The sequence below is a fragment of the Bufo gargarizans genome, chromosome 3, assembly GCF_014858855.1.
Source record: "Bufo gargarizans isolate SCDJY-AF-19 chromosome 3, ASM1485885v1, whole genome shotgun sequence".
Classification (NCBI taxonomy): Eukaryota; Metazoa; Chordata; class Amphibia; order Anura; family Bufonidae; genus Bufo; species Bufo gargarizans.
Window position 1 is genome coordinate 473,244,416 of NC_058082.1, and position 20,825 is coordinate 473,265,240.

Consider the following 20,825-nt stretch of genomic DNA (forward strand, 5'->3'; position numbering starts at 1 on the left):
AGCCGCCCTCCATTCATTTATATGGGGAAGTCGAAAATAGCCGAGCGCTGGCTCGGCTATTGCCGTCTGCCCCATAGAAATGAATGGGAGCATGGGCCGCACATTCACTACTATGGGAGAGGCGGGGATTAGCGCTTGGTGGTGGACGGACCCCAGGAAATCCGTCCACAGCGCTCCCCGCTCTGTTCTCGATATAGGTGCTGGTCCCAGCGGTCGGACCATGCGCCTATCAGACAATGGGGGCATATCCTAGCGATATGCCCCCATTGTCTAAGATGGAAATACCCCTTTAATGCCAATTCTCTTTGATGTGGACATCTTAGTGGGCATTGGTTGTCAGTACGTCTCACGTTAAGATCTAATGCCCAGACATGGCTTGTGATAACAGAGTGGTGCAGGTCGCAAGTGCTGACAAAAAAAGGTCACATTCAGATACTAAATAAAATTGCTGTTGTAAGGATACTTTCACACTTACGGCACAGGATTCTACAGGCAGTTCCGTCGCTGGAACTGCCCGCCGGATCCGGCAATACGGGCGCAAACTGATGGCATTTGTCAGATGGATCAGGATCCTGATCCATATGATAAATGCATTGAAATGCCAGATCCGTCTTTCTGGTATCATCCGGAAAAATTGATCCGGCATTTATTTTTTTTAACTTTTTTGGGGTCTGAGCATGCGTACAACGCAAAGCCGTATCCATTTTGCCGGAACACTTGGGGCCGGATCCAGCATTAATGCATGTCAATGGAAAAAAATCCGGCATTCCGGCAAGTGTTCCGGAATTTTTGGACGGAGATAAAACCACACCATGCTGCGGTATTATCTCCGTCCTGAAAAGTCAAAAAGACTGAACTGAAGACATCCTGATGCATCCTAAACGGATTACTCTCCATTCAGAATGCATTAGGATAAAACTGATCAGTTATTTTCCGGTATTGAGCCCCTAGGACAGAACTCAATGCCAGAAAAGAATAACGCTAGTGTGAAAGTACCCTAAGGTGAAAAACTGTGTATATCCAGCAATAAAATCTTTTTCTTTTACAGTTCATGCTAGATTATGAACATTTTCATTACCATTGTTCTTTTTTAGGAAAGTTTTTTCTAACATACAGTATATTTTTAATTTAATATTCTCAACATGACTAATGTATAATGTTTTAGGATATTTATCTCAACCTGCAGGATGTCATTTGTATTTAGGTAGCTCTTGTTGTCAACGTTAGCTATACAAATCTATATGTCAGTAGCTCATCCTAGTAGTGGTCGCAGGCAGAAAGACGTTTATCATTTTACTAATGTACAGGGGTGTACACATATCTTATAGGTTCCCATTGCAAAATTTAGTAAGGGTCCCCCTGCCCCAACCAGTTTGCTTGTACTTGTGCATCAAACACTCTCATACAACGCAGAGTGCAAAGCACAACTTCCCAGATTTCTTACGTATCTATGTTTCTTAATATTGAACAGAACCAATTTTAATGAAAACACTTTTTTATAAAAAAAAAAGTCAACCTCGACTTCGCCTACTTTATTCGACTTCTATCTTGGAAAGAATGAACCAGGTGCTTCAAAAATACGGTGTTCATTCTGAACAGCATATTTCTCAATGTATTGACACATGATCACTGGCCTATATACATTGATAAATCTCTCCCACGTGGCTCTAAATCATTGCTTTCCCTTCACATATTATAAAACTGTCTGCCTGCAGCCACCACTAGGGGGAGCTCAATGCATAGGAATTTATACAGAAACTGTAAGAATCTTCTTGCACTGAGTTCCTCTAGTGGCAGCTACGGTACATGAAAATTCGGTGCCTTCATGTCAGGAAGAGAGGAAGTTCACTGCTGGGCCCCTCCTGCTGCTGTAAGTGAGGGATTGTTTCAGGTAATAGGTAACCCTGTAAGCGCATCCCTCATCACCTCAGTTTCAATATCCATTTTTTTTTTGCATTCTAATTTGAATAATTATGCATTCAGCTGAAAAATACCTGTCCTTTTGGTAGCTCACCCTATTATTGCAGTCAAAGCCTGCATTGTAAACCATCCGTATAAAGCAATAATTTAGCTCAGGCATCTTTTACAAGTTACTAAATCAGGCATCCACATTTGCTCAGCTACCTTCCATTTTAATTAGTTTACCTAGCCAGATTCAATGCATAATTAAACATTTATTTACTTGGTCTCACCTCTTTACCCATTATGAGGTTACTCTATAAAATTAATATTTCATACATGCACCATTTATTTTGACACTCTATCTAAGGAACTATATATATTTCTCCTAGCATTCATTATATATCTGTGCAGGAATGATTTTCCATGAAATTCAGTCTGCAGGCAGGATTCTTCGGAAATATTGATTCATAGAAAATATAAGTTTAATGCACATGTCAAATAGGAAGCTCTAGTGATCATTTTAGGGTGGTCACATTTTCAGCTCCAAGGACAATGCCAATCTACATAGCGTTCCCTTTCAGGAGGCACAGCAGTGTTTGAGCCTACAACGAAGTACATATAAACCTTTAAATGGGTTGTGTCATGACATATTCAACATTTTTCAATATCAGAACCTGGATCTGAATACTTTTGTAATTGCATGTAATTAAAAAATTTGTATAGCCACTGAGCTATTCAATAAAATGTATCTGTATAGCGCCACCTGCTGTTTGCTCTTTTCCTTATTTTTGTCCGTCTTACTGAGGTGGTCAAACTTTCCCAGTTTAAATCTTTAACTACCACCAGCCATATGTTCTGTTAGAAGATGGGGCAGTTACAGGGAGAGAGAAGCAGCAGAAAGGACACCCCCCCCCCTGAGCTGTCAGGCTGAAGATAATCTAGCAGAGCAATTGGATCAGTGAATAGGGGGATCTCTGGATCCATGAGAGGTACAAGGCTGGTTTTAGCTTTATTACAAAGGTATCGTCATGTACTATATGGTGTCTGATTTATATTTTTACACCAGTCATGGCATAATACCTTTAAGGGGTTTTTCTGTTTGCATCCACATCCTTAAAAATTATTAGCTATGGAGGTAGCTGTAGTTATGTAATGCATTTCTTTTACCTTTATGGCTCCTATATCAGGGGCGGACACAGACAACAGAGGGCTCCTGTGCAAAGAATATGCCTACCCCCCCCCCCCCCCTCTTCCCTCAGTGCTTTGTGGCAAGAGGCTGGGGTGTACCTAGCCTTTCTGCTGCCAGAGGCAAAAACTGAAATGGAGCCCCACACTATGCCAAATTCTCAACCTAACCCCTTCCCTCCAGCCATATTGTTAAACACATAATTAAAAACCATTACATTGCTACAAAATATACAGAAGAATACAGCACCACATACCTTTTACATGCAGTGACGTGTCCTCTGATGTAAATGTTCTCTTTCCTCATCTTCTCCATTCAGACCGGATCACCTTGATGACTTCTTTCTGACATTAATAGTGTATTCATAATGTCCCTCAAAAATAATTGCTCTAAGCCAATACTGTGCCAGGGTACCCCCCACAGTACACCGAAGTCCCACCAATAGAAATAATTATCTGCCAGATTACACTCTTAAGAGTGCCCCAATAGTAATAATGTCCCTATTGTGAAACGAAAGCAATAATGCCCCCATAGAGCCCATACTAGTAATCATGTTCCCCATAGTCCCTGAGTAGTAATAATTATCATTACAATGAGTGCCAGTAGAAAAATACCCCCTTATAATGTGCAACAGAACAAAAAATAATGTGATACAATACAAAAAATATAGAAATACCCCCCTTTCATTCACATCAGACCCCATATCAGACCTCAAATCAGATCCTCAAATAAATGCCATATCAGATTCTCAGACCCCCACATCAGATCAGATCCTCATATAGGATCCTCAGACACCCTTTTCAGATCCTCAGACCCCCATATGCTCAGACAGACCCCCATATCAGTTGACCAGACCCCACATATCATCTGCTCAGATGCCCATATCAGCTGCTCAGACCCCTATATTAAATGCTAACGGCCCCTCCATATCAAATGCACATTCAGGCCCCCTTATGCTCAGACAGGCCTCCATATGCTCAGACAAACCCCCATATCAGTTGCTCAGACCCCCATTAGACATCAGATCAGACTCAAAATAAATAAATTAATAAACTTACCTCTCCTGCTCTACCGCAGCTCTCCTTGTCCGGGGTGTCCTTCGGTCCCTGCTCTGCTGGTCTCCTCTGGCCTGCACTGCACAGTCACTTGACTGCGTATAGCGTCAGGTCATAGTGCGTGCTCTACGGAGTCAGGACACAGCAGGACGGGCAGGAGGAGACCAGGGAGCAGGGGTGAGTACAGCCTTCACATCACTTCTTTACCACAGCTTCTGCAGACTAGTAAGCACTTTCATAATAGAAGCACTCACTAGTATGAAGGAGCCCCCTCGCACGCTGGGCTGAACCTGCTGTATAGGTGGTATGTCTGCCCTTGTCCTATCTTCTGCTCTGGGCTTCGGTGACATGACCATGTCCTTGCAGCTCTTTCTTATTTCCTGTCATGTTATGGGGCAGTGATAAGAGATTGTCTATGTAACTAATTCAGTGGAAGTAGTTATAAACTAGTTGGGTGTTGTTAGGGGGAGGGCTGGAGCTTTGGCAGACAAAGAAGAAGTGCATCGTGGGTTTGGTTGGATACAGCAACAGGAAGTGCTACATATAGGATTGGAAGAGACCAGAGTGTTTACTTTACATGGTGAAAATGGGTCAAATGAATCTATTTAAAAAAAAAAAAAAAGATGTGGAACAGGGGCATAGCTATAGGGGAAGCAGGGAAAGCGGCTGCTTTGGGTCTCCGACCCAGAAGGGGCCCATCCAGGTGGAGGAGAACTAAAAGATTTTGTCAGGGCCCCCTCAACAGTAATACACAATGAAATTATATACAGTGACAGTATAGACAGTGTAATAAATGGATGGAACAGCTGCCGGGCCTGGTCTGAGAGAGCGATCTTTACTAGCCACAGGAATGGGGGCAGCATGAAAGGAAGGGGTTGTGAAAAAATTACTGGGGGAGGGGGGCCCCATTCAAAAATTTGTTGTGGGGCCCAGTCATTTCTAGCTACGCCCCTGATGTTGAATATGTACATACATGAAGTAAGCAGCTATATCAGCATATCTGTTAAAACCATTGTAATTCTGGAAATCCTTGTTAACATGGGTTTTGGAGGGGCCTGGTTGCCAGCCTCTTGCCCCAGGATTATGGCCCATACTAACTTTGAAGGAGAAGACAGACCGGCCGCACAGCTTAAATCTGTGGAACTGTTTCGGACAGAAAAGCCATGAGTACAGCCAGGCCCAAGAGACTTTTACAACTAATTTGTGCTATGTTGGGATGTTAAATGTCTATGTGTATTGTAAAGGGTGGGACATTGTATACGTTGAGTAGTGAGGTCTGTTCCATTGTCTTTCTGTGTGTATTGGCGATTGCCCTCTGTCCTGAGAGATAATTGAATTACAACTCAATTGTCTCCAGGACAGAGGACATTGTGTATTTTCCTGCCTGTGATGATTATGTTAACCATGGTGTACCATGATTATATCACAGGCAGAGGGGAGGATTCTATGTGGGTTGTAGCCTTTGTGTTATTGGCAATTGTATTTTGTTGATTGCGTCTCAGATAGAGGGAAGGGGGTTTTGTGTAAAATTGCTGAAATGGTTTCAATACTGTAAATGCATGTGATTGGCTAAAATATAAACTGTCACAGTCTTCTACAAGGGCCCCAGGGGGAGTGTCCCTTGCTAGGAGACCTGCATAAAAGGCTGAAAAATAACCCATTAAAGAGTTGCTGTTGTACATTCAACATAGAGCCTTGTCTCATGTGTGTGGGGATTGCTATACGCTGAAGATTGCTATACTCCCCTGGCTATAACTACTAGCTCTTGTAAGAGCTGTTTCTGGCTCCTGTGGTGGTTTTGGTGTAGAGCGGAGTGTCTACACTTGATTTGTATTGTGCATCCCATATGGTATTTGATCTTGACTTGTCTTTTGACGACTCTGTCTATTTTAACAGCATTTTTCCGCCTGACCGTTCTGACCTATTTTTATAAGACTATCCCTGTGTGTTGTTTTTGTCTGCTACTAGAACTCATGTCCCTTGCTGGACTGTTGAGGTTAAAGGTGTAAGGCTATGTCTAAATCTAGCTGAGCTTTTTCACCACAGAATTCTCCATAAATTTGCAGCAAATCTGTGTAAAAGTCTAGGACATTTCAGCTACAGAAAGGACATGTGGCGGAAACTGAAAAATTGTTGTATGCCCTGAAATCCTTGTGTTTTTTTCTGCTTCGGGTACATGGTGTATTGAAAACCTAGTCCAACATTGTAGTTGGTAATTTTGGAGCTAGTAGGCCCTGTCCCGGGAATGTCCCATACAAACCTGGGAAAATACATAAGCAACACCTATTTTTCAACCATAACAGCACAAATTTACTGGGACTATCTCTGAAAATTAGGGACATTTCCTGCTAATTTGGGACTGTTGGCAACTATTTATTTATGGCCTTATGCTATAAACTTGCAGTCAGCCACCAGAAGTAATCTTAGTACTGCATACAAGTATATCCATGCATGGAAGCATTTAGGAAATATTAAAGAGGACCTGTTGCCACTCCTGATATGCCTGTTTTAGTATCTACTTGCATTCCCTGTGTAATAATTCTGAAGCATCTTTTCTTATGGATCTATGTTGTTCCATTCCTTTATTATTTCTACTAGAAGTTTATGAATGAATTGCTAGCGCTCTGCAGTAAAGGTACAAATGGGTGTTACCAGTTGGGGTTGTGTCCCTGTACAACTAACTACAGACAAGTCTTCAATCTTCCCTTAATTTCTAAACTCCTGGAGCGTCTGGTCTACTCTCGCCTCATTCGCTATCTCTCTGCTCACGTGCTCCTTGATCCATTACAATCTGGTTTCCGCACCCTACATTCTACAGGAACAAGGGATCGATGACACATAGTGGCTGAGAGCTGATGTCATGCCAGATGTTGTCTATTTTCTCTGTGATGTAGGCAGCCAGATCTTCAGCACAGAGGTCTGTGATAGGCGCTTGCACTTTAGGACTGAAGAGGCAGTGAAAAGTGTTAAAGAGATTAGGGTGGTGAAGTAGGTCTGGTTGGCGAGGTGAAGGGCAGAGTTATAGGCTCTTAGTATGATTTTTTTTGCGTAAGTTTTTCTCAATAGGTGTTCTGCACACCGAGAGTAACGCTGGAGAAAGCAAGTTTTTGGTGTAAGCCAGGGCTGCTTTGGTCTGTGTTAGGACAAGTCTGGGAAATGTGGTGGCCATAACCTTGCTCACAGTTCATGAACCAGTGCCAGTGAGTTCTGTGAGGTGCAGCATGTTGCCCCATCTTGTTGGGATAAGCAGGACATTTTTCTTCTGGTGTTAGTTGGTTGTAAAACTGTTCAGGTGTCCAGGTAAATTGAGGTATTCACAGTTCATAAAAAAAAAAATTAAGCCCACTATTTGTGTTCCTGACACTGTTCCCCAAACGCCTACGCCTACTATTACTACTATTTACTATTAGGCCATTTGATTTGGAGATATTGGAGGCGGGTTACTTTTTCGTGGGCCACCCTGTATAAAAAAAAAAACTTCAGTTTTTGCACTGGCCACTAAGCCTAATAATAGGCACCATTTCTTGGTCTGTACAGATTACCGTCATCCTATTGTCATCACAGGCAGGAGTACTGACAGATATCACTTCTATATATATATAGGTAACATGTGATTCACCATTCACAATAGGTGATTGTAACAGATTTTCTACTCCCTCCTTGTAAATGATCTCAGTATGCCTAGAAAACTATCCCATAGAAGTCATGGTTTCCCCTAAGGACTATTGTGTCTATGGCCAATGGTGGCTGCATCAAAGCGCATCTCTATATTCTGTCAACAACAGCTCAGCCAAGATGTCAGGCGCCATATTCATGTTCAGGAAAGACATAAAATCTACAATCAGAAAATAAAAACAGATTTGATGTCACTATCTGGTTTTAACTGGCAGAAAAAAATCCATGTGACAAACTGCCTTAAATAAATCTCCACAAAGATGTTAATTGTACCCAAGACAATTTCTGAAATGAAAAGCATCCGCGTGAATGTAAAATGAATTGCTATAAAGTCTAGCCCCATGACTTCTCACGGATATGAGAACATTTTCCATAGTAGTTATGGGATTAACTGACTTTACTGAATTTACAGTAAATTATTCTAAATGTTAACACCAGTTTAGAATAAGGAATGGAACCTGCTCTATGTATGTTCTGCTATTTTCCAGTGAAAAGATTTAATTGTCAAGGAAGTTTAACTGAGGGAAATACATCTGGAATGTGTGATGTATGAGGATGACTATCGGATAAGATGTGTTCCATTGTAATATAAATTTTCTGTTGTACTCTGCACAACTTCTATAGAAACTATACCATACACATCAATATAAGCAAAAGACTATTTAAAAACATATATATTTTTTCATAAATATACAGTGGTGCTTAAAAGTTTGTGAAGCCTTCAACATTTTCTATAGTTCTTCAGAATTTTTATCTAAAACTACATCAGATTTTCACAGAAGCACTAAAATAACTAAAGAACACCAAATCAAAAAAATATTAGACTAGCTTTTTTTTTTTTTGGGAGGAAAGCGATCCACAAAGTTAAAGTATTGGAATGACCAAGTCAAAGTCCAGTCCTTAATCCAACTGAAACATTGTGGATGGACCTGAAGTGAACAGTTTATTGGAGGAAACCACCAACAAACTGTAATTTGAGTTGTTTTGTATAGAGGAATGGGATAAAGTTCCTCCAAGCTGATTTCAGGAATAATCAACAATTACCGGAAATTATTAGGTGTAGATATTAGAGATGTCGCGAACATAAAATTTTGAGTTCGCGAACGGCGAACGCGAATTTCCTCAAATGTTCGCGAACGGGCGAACCGCCATAGACTTCAATAGGCAGGTGAATTTTAAAACCCACAGGGACTCTTTCTAGGCACAGTAGTGATGGAAAAGTTGTTTCAAGGGGACTAACACCTGGACTGTGGCATGGCGGAGGGGAATCCATGGCAAAACTCCCATGGAAAATTACATAGTTGACGCAGAGTTGGGTTTTAATCCATAAAGGGCATAAATCACCTACCAGTCCAAATTTCTTTTGAACAACGTGGTTCAAAACATCCAGTGTGTGTATATGATCAGGTATGATGTTGTATCGATCAGGTAGTTGAAGGGTTACGCCTACTTCACAGACATTGACAGACCAAACTCCCCTTTTAATGCACCGCAAACAGTCCATTTGCCCAACCACAAACTCCCCATTTGCACAAGGTTGGATACCAAGCTAGCCATGTCCCGTTGATGTCATTGAAGGTTTCTTCCTCCACCCAGCCACGTACAACACCAAGGGTCCCCGAAAGGTGAATTGAATAGATTTTTCGAACGAGGAGATGGTTAAAAAATGCTGGCTCCCTCCCCTTTGTTTTAATCCACGGTCACTGCGTCTGCGCCGTGCAATTTACTCTCACACCCGATATGAGTGTTATTTTCTGTAGTTCTCTTCTCATCAGTTTAATCCCTGTTACGTCCCCAATCTGGGGTCCATTTTTTGAATAGATTTTTCGAACGGGGAGATGGTTAAAAAAACGCTGTCTCCCTCCCCTTTGTTTGAATCCACGGTCACTGCGTCTGCGCCGTGCAATTTACTCTCACACCTGATATGAGTGTTATTTTCTGTAGTTCTCTTCTCATCAGTTTAATCCCTGTTACGTCCCATATCAGGGATTGCCTTTTGTGAAAAGAAATTTAGGCTGGGTACCTTCGACTGCCTTCACAGTGACAGACCAAACTCTGATACACCAAACTGAATTGATTTTAGGAACCGGGAGATGGAAAAGCAGCTTGGTCGGTCCACTTACTCCCAAGTTGGGGCACTGCGCGTGCACGGAGCAATGTGCTGTGACACCCTATATGAGTGGTGTCTTAACTAGTACTATTCCTATCAGTTTAATCCCTGTTACGTCCCCTATCCGGGGACGTGTGTCGAATTGATTAACCATTGTCGAATTAATGAATCATTACGACATCCTGGAATAATTTAGTTCTGAGCTTTGTACTTGCTTTGTATTGGAATTGATGGGGATTTTTTTAATTGTCTGCATTTTTTCTAATAAACTATTAAGAGACTTTATTATGATTTTTTTATTTTATGTATTAAAAACCCATACAACTTAAAAAAAAAAGAAAATGTTTTTTCTAGGAAAAATTATCCAGCCGATCGCTTTTGGTCTGATCATAATGAAGCAACGGCCTTATCATCTGAGGTGTGGCAACATTGCCAATACACTCATAGAGGTGATGATCGCTTCATTGTGATACGCAAGCCCCTTCACCAAAACAAGGTAACGATCACGAAGGGGAATTTACACTTGTATGTGCCTTTTTTGTTTTGTTTTTGCATCCACAGTGCAGCACCAGAGGCCAGAAAAATTAGGCATGTACACATGCCTGAAAAATAATGGTATTGTTGCAGCTGCTGTTGTAGCAGCAGCCGGAAAAATTGATGTTTTTAAGGCAGAAAGGTGACGAAAACATTGCGGCTTAAACCCTAGTTGGTGGCAGAGAATTCACGAAAGTCATCCGGTATGCAGACATTAAATACAGCAGTGTGGGGACCATTTTGAGGCCAAGGCACGTCATCAGGCCTTTTGTTAGTCAAACATATCCCCCACTGTCAGTCCCTTCGGGATCCATGCCTCATTCATCTTAATGAAGGTGAGGTAATCAACACTTTTTTGACCGAGGCGACTTCTCTTGTCAGTTACAATGCCTCCTGCTGCACTGAAGGTCCTTTCTGACAGGACACTTAAAGCGGGGCAGGCCAGAAGTTCTATCGCAAACTGGAATAGCTCAGGCCACAGGTCAAGCCTGCACACCCAGTAGTCAAGAGGTTCATCGCTCCTCAGAGTGTCGATATCTGCAGTTAAGGCGAGGTAGTCTGCTACCTGTCGGTCGAGTCGTTCTCTAAGGCTGGATCCCGAAGGGCTGTGGCGATGTGTATAAATGAAAAAGCTCTGCATGTCCTCCATCAACAACACATCTGTAAAGCGTCCTGTCCTTGCCGCCGTGGTCGTGGTAGGAGGAGGATTACTTTCACCTCTTCCCCAGTTAGATTCCCGTTGTGCTGTGACATCCACCTTATAAGCTGTGTAAAGCATATTTTTTAGTTTGGTTTTGAACTGCTGCATCCTTTCTGACTTTCGGTAATTTGGTAACATTTCCGCCACTTTCTGCTTATACCGAGGGTCTAGTAGCGTGGCCACCCAGTACAGGTCGGTCTCCTTCATCCTTTTTATACGAGGGTCCCTCAACAGACATGACAGCATGAAAGACCCCATTTGCACAAGGTTGGATGCCGAGCTACTCATTTCCCATGCCTCGTCTTCCCTGATGTCATTGACGGTCTTTTCTTCCCCCCAGTAACGTACAACACCACGGGTCCCAGAAAGGTGACAACAACGAGCACCCTGGGATGCCTGCTGTGGTTGGTCTTCCTCCTCCTCAAAGCCACATTCCTCCTCTGACTCCTCTTCCTCATACTTCTCTTCCAGCGTTGCCGCAGGTCCGGCAAGCGATGATGACAAGACTGTTTCTGGTGGTGATGGTGACCACAACTCTTCCTCTTCATGCTCATCTACAGCCTGATCCAGCACTCTTCGCAGGGCACGCTCCAGGAAGAAAACAAATGGGATGAGGTCGCTGATGGTGCCTTCGGTGCGACTGACTAGGTTTGTCACCTCCTCCAGAGGACGCATGAGCCTACAGGCATTGCGCATGAGCGTCCAGTAACGTGGCAAAAAAATTCCGAGCTCCGCAGAGGCTGTCCTAGCACCCCAGTCATACAAATACTCGTTGATGGCTTTTTTTTGTTGGAGCAGGCGGTCGAACATTAGGAGTGTTGAATTCCAACGTGTCGGGCTGTCGCAAATCAAGCGCCTAACTGGCATGTTGTTTCGGCGCTGAATATCGGAAAAGTGCGCCATGGCCGTGTAGGAACACCTTAAATGGCCACACACCTTCCTGGCCTGCTTGAGGACGTCCTGTAAGCCTGGGTACTTAGACACAAAGCGTTGTACGATGAGATTTAACACATGTGCCATGCATGGCACATGTGACAACTTGCCCAAATTCAATGCCGCCAACAAATTGCTTCCATTGTCACACACCACTTTGCCGATCTCCAGTTGGTGCGGGGTCAGCCACTGATCCACCTGTACATTCAGGGCGGACAGGAGTGCTGGTCTGGTGTGGCTCTCTGCTTTCAGGCAAGTCAACCCCAAGACAGCGTGACACTGTCGTATCCGGGATGTGGAATAGCCCCTGGGGAGCTGGGGGGATTCAGTTGATGTGCAGCCAGATGCCGCAGCAGAATAGGACTCAGCCGAGGAGGTTATCGAAGAGGATGGAGTAGGAGGAGTAGAGGAGGTGGCAGTAGGCCTGCCTGCAAGTTGTGGCGGTGTCACCAACTCCTCTGCAGAGCCACGCATTCCATACTTGTCAGCCGTCAGCAGGTTGACCCAATGCGCAGTGTACGTGATATACCTGCCCTGCCCGTGCTTTGCAGACCAGGTATCAGTGGTCAGATGGACCCTTGCCCCAACACTGTATGCCAGAGATGCCATGACTTCCTTTTCAATAACAGAGTAGAGGTTTGGGATTGCCTTTTTTGAAAAAAAATAATTGTCCAGGTACCTTCCACTGTGGTGTCCCAATAGCGACACATTTTTTGAAGACCTCAGACTCCACCAGCTGTTATGGTAAAAGCTGGTGGGCTAAGAGTTCCGTCAAGCCAGCTGTCAGACGCTGGGCAAGACTTCTTACGATCAAACATTTCCTTGACAGACACCTGACTGTGGGCAGATAAGATGGAACTGCTGAAGGTGAGAGGCGGAGTGGCGGGTGGTTGAGAGGGGGCAAGGAGGACAGCAGTGGTTGACGTGGCTGAAGATGCTGGACCAGGAGGAGGATGGTGGCTTTGAGTTTGTGTGCTGCTTGTACTCATGTGTTGATCGTTTGTGATGTGAGATCATGTGCCTTCGCAAAGCAGTTGTACCGAGGTGGGTGTTGGACTTCCCTCGACTCAGTTTCTTTTGGCACAGGTTGCAAATAGCATTGCTGTTATCGGAGGCAGACACACAAAAAAAATGCCACACTGCTGAGCTTTGCAATGACGGCATTCTGGTGGTGGCAATAGCATGCATTGATTGGCGTGCTGTCTGGCTGACCCCGGGTGCCGATACATTCTGTCTGACTGTGCCACTAGCTCCTTGTGACGACCTCCCTCTGCTTCCAATTCGTTTCCTCCTTCTCTCTGTCTCCCCTTCTGAACTTTCCCCCTCCTCTTCTTCTCTTCGAGCAGGCACCCACGTGCCATCCACGGACACATCGTCATCATCAACCACTTCACTTGTATCTGACACCTCAGCAAAGGAAGCAGCAGCGGGTACAACATCATCATCACACTGTACGTCCATGTGTGTAATTCTGCCTGACTGAGACATATCCCTGTTATCTACATCCTCTGGCAATAATGGTTGCGCATCACTAATTTCATCCAACTGATGTGTAAATAACTCCTCTGACGGATCAAGTGAAGCGGCTGTGGTGGCTGTGGTGGTAGTGGTGGTGGTGGCGGCGGGCGGGAGAGTGGTAACTTCAGAGCAGGTGACCGAAGCTGAGCTGGAGAAGGAATTGTGCGTCAAGGTTCTTAGCGGATGCTGTCTAAGATTGGCTGTTCTGTGTAAGCCAGTCAACTATGTCTTCAGAATTTTTTGGGTTCAGGGTACGTGGCCTCTGAACACTGAGCATTATTCCAGGGCCATTGGAAATCACAGCCCCACAACCACGACGGCCCCTGTGGGGTGGCCTGCCTTTGCCTGTCATTATTTTTTTAGATAAGTGGTACTATGCTTGCAAGGTACTGTGCCACCCTATATAAGTGGTGGGCAGTGGGCACAGTACAGTCTGTGTGGGCCTGACACACACTGGCTTGCAACTGCGATTATATTTATTACAGAGAAATAATAAATTGACTTTAATTTTATCTGCAAGGTATTGTGACACCCTGTATGAATGGTGTGCACACAGTACAGTCTGTGAGCCTGCAGCCTCTCACTGTCTGGCAACTGCGATTATATCACAGAGAAAAAATTAATTGACATTTTTTTATCTGCAAGGTATTGTGACACTCTGTAACGGTATGAGTGGTGGCCTGGCCAGTGGCCACAGTACAGTCTGTGGGCCAGACACTCACTGGCTTGCAACTGCGATTATATTTATTACAGAGAAAAAATAAATTGACTTTAGTTTTATCTGCAAGGTATTGTGACACCCTGTATGAATGGTGTGCACACAGTACAGTCTGTGAGCCTGCAGCCTCTCACTGTCTGGCAACTGCGATTATATCACAGAGAAAAAATAAATTGACTTTTTTTTATCTGCAAGGTATTGTGACACCCTGTAACGGTATGAGTGCTGGCCTGGCCAGTGACCAGAGTACAGTCTGTGGGCCAGACACTCACTGGCTTGCAACTGCGATTATATTTATTACAGAGAAAAAATAAATTGACTTTAGTTTTATCTTCAAGGTATTGTGACACCCTGTATGAATGGTGTGCACACAGTACAGTCTGTGAGCCTGCAGCCTCTCACTGTCTGGCAACTGCGATTATATCACAGAGTAAAAATGAATAGACTTTTTTTATCTGCAAGGTATTGTGACACCCTGTAACGGTATGAGTGGTGGCCTGGCCAGTGGCCACAGTACAGTCTGTGGGCCAGACACTCACTGGTTTGCAACTGCGATTATATTTATTACAGAGAAAAAATAAATTGACATTTTTTTTATCTGCAAGGTATTGTGACACCCTGTAACGGTATGAGTGGTGGCCTGGCCAGTGACCACCGTACAGTCTGTGGGCCAGACACTCACTGACTTGCAACTGCGATTATATTTATTACAGAGAAAAAATAAATTGACTTTAGTTCTATCTGCAAGGTAGTGTGACACCCTGTATGAATGGTGTGCACACAGTACAGTCTGTGAGCCTGCAGCCTCTCACTGTCTGGCAACTGCGATTATATTAAAAATAAAATAATAAATGTACTTTTTTTATCTGCAAGGTACTGTGACACCCTATATGAGTGGTGTGCACACAGTACAGTCTGTGGGCCTGCAGACTCTCGGACACGGGCAGGCAACTGGAATATATATATATATATATATATATATAAAAAAAAAGCAGACTTATGTACCAGCCCTAAAAAGGGCTTTTTGGGGTGCTGTCAGGTGCTTCCGAATGAATCTAAAATGGATGTTGTCCAGGAGATGTGAGTGTCTGGGAGGGAGGGTCTGCTGCTGATTGGCTGGAATGTGTCTGCTGACTGTGAGGTACAGGGTCAAAGTTTGCTCAATGATGATGTATAGGGGGCAGACCGAACATCGCATATGTTCGCCCGCCGCGGCGAACGCGAACAAGCAATGTTCGCCGTGAACTGTTCGTCGGCGAATAGTTTGGGACATCACTAGTAGTTATTGCTGAATAAGAGGGTCACACCAAATACTGAATGCAAAAGTTTACATACTTTGACCACTCCTAGACATGTGATATTGCAACATTCTTCGCAATAAATAATTGATGAAATCTGATATCTTTGACTTATTTTTAGTTTGTTTATCTTTATCTACTTTTAGGACGTGTGAAAATCTGATGTAGGGATGTAGTATAATTAAATTTATATAGAAAAACACACTGGGGTAGTGGACATTGGGACCGGGAAACAAGATGCCAGACTGTGGTTAGACTGTAGTTTCATAATTGATTAGGCACTTTATTAGGCTTTTGTACATTTGTACATGTATTGTTATTAGTGATGAGCGGCAGGGGCTATATTCGAATTCGCGATATTTCACAAATATTTTGTAGAATATTCATCATATATTTGTGAATTTCGAGAATTCGAGATTATTTTATTGAATGCAAAAAATCGTCAATGTAAAAAGCGCTTAATGCAATTTCGTAACGCGAAATACAGGCGTGGGTCACTTTGGCTACATTTTTCAAGTTGCTAGAAGTTTCATGAGACTGGGGAAAATGGTTGGCACGGACGAACATTAGAATAGCTTTATATGCATATAGAGTCAAGTGCTCCAATATATTCGCGATTGCGCTAATCGCCAGTGATTAAAATATTTTTTCGCACTACGTGCAAATTCACATTTTAGCTGGTCTGACTACAAATTACTGATTGGTGCACTAAGTATTGTTGTGAACTTGACATTGCTTCCTTCTCATTGGCCCACAAGCAAGAAGCAGAAAGGAATCATGTGTTAAGATGAAAAAAATAAAATGCAGAATATTCAATATAAGGAATATATAGCACTATATTTTAAATATTCGCAAATTCTCGAAGTGGCGATATTCGCAATAAAAATTTGCTATTCGAATATTCGTGCTCAACACTAATTGTTATACTATATGTCTATTACTTCCTATGTTTAAGTGGTGATTAAGTGACTTGGATTGAAAAGCTCCCCCTGAAATTCCAACTGTCCATTTTTATTTATAACAGGTGCTTTTAATATTTTTATTTTTAATCAATTGTGTCAATAAACTTTATATGTATGTACGTTTTGATCTCATGTGTCCAATCTCTGCCAAATATCTGTTCAAATGACATAGTGGATCTTCAGCGAGCCCTTTAGGATCAAGAGCAGACAATGGAAGTGGTAGTGGGTCTGACTCTAGGATGTGTCACAGTGTTTTCCTTCAGGGACACCCTTTCTTCCCTCAGTGCACTATCTGTAGCTAGGGCTCCTGTCTGATGGTAATTTGGGGTGCCTTTGATGTTAAGTGGTTGTATGGTGCCTGGCAGGAGGTGTAGTGGTACAGTAGCCAGCGTGTGGTGCTGTAAGAGTCAATAAAACAGTCCAGTTTTAAACAGAATAAACATCTCTCTTTATGGTAGTAAAAAATGGGAGTTGTAGTACATCCAACAAGGAAACACAGTCTCATCTGTACATAGCGCATCACCTTACTCAGATAGCAATGTATGGCATTTGGCAATACTGAAAGTTATGACCCTCTTCATACATTATCTTGCTCACTAGAATCTCTATGGCTGGCGACTGTATTCTTACAGTAATATGCACTGCAGCATGCAGGTCCAAATGACTATGATTGGCCAAATCATGTCCAAGTGTGTCAGGTGTCTTAACTTGTTATCCTACTGTGGCAGCATGAACTCCTCGCATGGTCATGAAGGCTCTCGATCTTCTACATCTTTCTTCAAGAACATGCAGATAACTGCGAGTCTCTGAAATTTGAGGGATTTCACTTGAGCTCTCCCTCAGACTGACTAGACATGCTAGAGCAAGAAGTGGAGCCAGCCCACACCCTAAGCTCAAATTAATTAACCCTGGCTGCATCTACACCATGTATAGCTATGCACAGAATAACATTACAAAACAGTACAGTACACAACATTAAATAACATTTGCAGATACCCCCAGTACTGGAGTACTGCAGATCCACATCCGATCAGTAACAATAGATTAATTTTGTGCTTTTAAAATTATCTGCAAATTAGATCATATGTATAATAATCTAAACACTAAGATCTATCTTCTTGCTACTTCTCAATTCTTCCTCTACATTAAGGAACGACATCATTGAAATAGAACACTTTTATTAAGTAGTAATGGATGTTAAGGCCTCACATGGTGTTGCGTGTACTGCACCTTCTGCTGATCTTCAAACTCCTGTTTGTTTTTAAATTGACACTAAAGTAATCCAGGCACTCGCGAAAAAAGAAAGAGATTTACTGATCCCAAAGCTACCCCTCATATGTGCAGATAAAAGAAAAAGAATTTCAAGAATATCATTGACATTTAGCAAGAAAAGACCTGGTGGATTCCCCGCACTGCTGCCATAGTAATATGAGTACCCTTTAACCCCTTTGCTACCAGCGCCGTACATGTACAGTGCTGGAGCAAAATACAAACATGGCGCAGACTCACGCGTGCAACAGGCGTCATGGCTGGTTGCTTTTTGCTCTTTTAAACAGTGACCCACGGCTAATGACTGCGACCGGCAATAATGACGCACTTCTTACCGCCATCCTCTGCGGTAATGGATTTCAATGTGCTGGGTCTTGCTGAAAAGACACAGGACATTTAAGCTGCAATTCTTATTTTGGCTAACATAAGAAATGAGCAATTCTGAACAATTAATAGATGTAAAAAATCCATAATTATTCAGAATTGTAAAAAAAAAATGGATTTTGTATACTTAAATAAGAGCTTCAAAATCATTAAAAAAGTTAGAAAAACAGTAAAAAAAATATATATATTTTTAAAAAAATATTTAAATCACAGTAGAATATAAAAATAAATACATAAATAACAAAAAATATAAACATTATGGGTATCACCGTGACCAAAAATGCCCGTACTATCAAAATATAAAAATATTTTTCCAATACGGTGAATGGCTTAATAGAATAAAGGGTCAAAATGGCCAATTTGCCATTTTGTTATCGCTTCTCTTACCCAATTTTTTTAATAAAATGTGATTAAAAAGTCAGACACACTCCAAAATGGTATCAACTAAAATTACAGATTGTCCCACAAGAAATTAGCCCCACACAGAACAGTAGATATAACTATAAAAAAGTTATGGGGGTCAGAATATGGCGATGTAAATTTTTCTAAGTTTTAATTAAGTTTTACACTATTTAGAAATAAAAAACTATACATATGTGGTATCATTGTAATCGTACTGACCCAGAGAATAAAGGGCAAGGGTCAGTTTTGCCACAAACAGAATGCCATGGGAACAATACCTGTAAAAAGGTGGAGGAATTGCGTTTCTTTTTTCCAATTCCACCCCATTTAGAATTTTTTTCCAGCTTCCCACTACATTGTTTGCCATATTAAATAGTGGCTTTAACCACTTAAGGACCACAGGTTTATACCCCCCTAGTGACCAGGCCCTTTTTTACAAATCGGCACTCCACAACTTTAGCGGTTTATTGCTCGGTCATGCAACTTACCACCCAAATGAATTTTACCTCCTTTTCTTCTCACTAATAGAGCTTTCATTTGGTGGTATTTTATTGCCGCTGACATTTTTACTTTTTTTGTTATTAATCGAAATTTAACTATTTTTTTGCAAAAAAATGACATTTTTCACTTTCAGCTGTAAAATTTTGCAAAAAAAACGACATCCATATATACATTTTTCGCCAAATTTATTGTTCTACATGTCTTTGATAAAAAAAAAATGTTTGGGCAAAAAAAAAATGGTTTGGGTAAAAGTTATAGCATTTACAAACTATGGTACAAAAATGTGAATTTCCGCTTTTTGAAGCAGCTCTGACTTTCTGAGCACCTGTCATGATTCCTGAGGTTCTACAATGCCCAAACAGTAGAAAACCCCCACAAATGACCCCATTTCGGAAAGTAGACACCCTAAGGTATTCGCTGATGGGCATAGTGAGTTCATAGAACTTTTTATTTTTTGTCACAAGTTAGCGGAAAATGATGATGATTTTATTTTTTTTATTTTTTCTTACAAAGTCTCATATTCCACTAACTTGCGACAAAAAATAAAAAATTCTAAAAACTTGCCATGCCCCTCACGGAATACCTTGGGGTGTCTTCTTTCCAAAATGGGGTCACTTGTGGGGTAGTTATACTGCCCTGGCAATTTAGGGGCCCAAATGTGTGAGAAGAACTTTGCAATCAAAATGTGTAAAAAATGACCGGTGAAATCCGAAAGGTGCACTTTGGAATATGTGCCCCTTTGCCCACCTTGGCAGCAAAAAAGTGTGACACATCTGGTATCGCCGTACTCAGGAGAAGTTGGGGAATGTGTTTTGGGGTGTCATTTTACATATACCCATGCTGGGTGAGAAAAATATCTTGGTCAAATGCCAACTTTGTATAAAAAAATGGGAAAAGTTGTCTTTTGCCAAGATATTTCTCTCACCCAGCATGGGTATATGTAAAATGACACCCCAAAACACATTCCCCAACTTCTCCTGAGTACGGCGATACCAGATGTGTCACACTTTTTTGCTGCCAAGGTGGGCAAAGGGGCACATATTCCAAAGTGCACCTTTCAGATTTTGCAGGCCATTTTTTACACATTTTGATTGCAAGGTACTTCTCACACATTTGGGCCCCTAAATTGCCAGGGCAGTATAACTACGCCACAAGTGACCCCATTTTGGAAAGAAGACACCCCAAGGTATTCCGTGAGGGGCATGGCGAGTTCCTAGAATTTTTTATTTTTTGTCACAAGTTAGCGGAAAATGATGATTTTTTTTTTTTTCTCTTTTTTCCTTACAAAGTCTCATATTCCACTAACTTGCGACAAAAAATAAAAAATTCTAGGAACTCGCCATGCCCCTCACGGAATACCTTGGGGTGTCTTCTTTCCAAAATGGGGTCACTTGTGGCGTAGTTATACTGCCCTGGCAATTTAGGGGCCCAAATGTGTGAGAAGTACCTTGCAATCAAAATGTGTAAAAAAATGACCGGTGAAATCCGAAAGGTGCACTTTGGAATATGTGCCCCTTTGCCCACCTTGGCATCAAAAAAGTGTCACACATCTGGTATCGCCGTACTCAGGAGAAGTTGGGGAATGTGTTTTGGGGTGTCATTTTACATATACCCATGCTGGGTGAGAGAAATATCTTGGCAAAAGACAACTTTTCCCATTTTTTTATACAAATTTGGC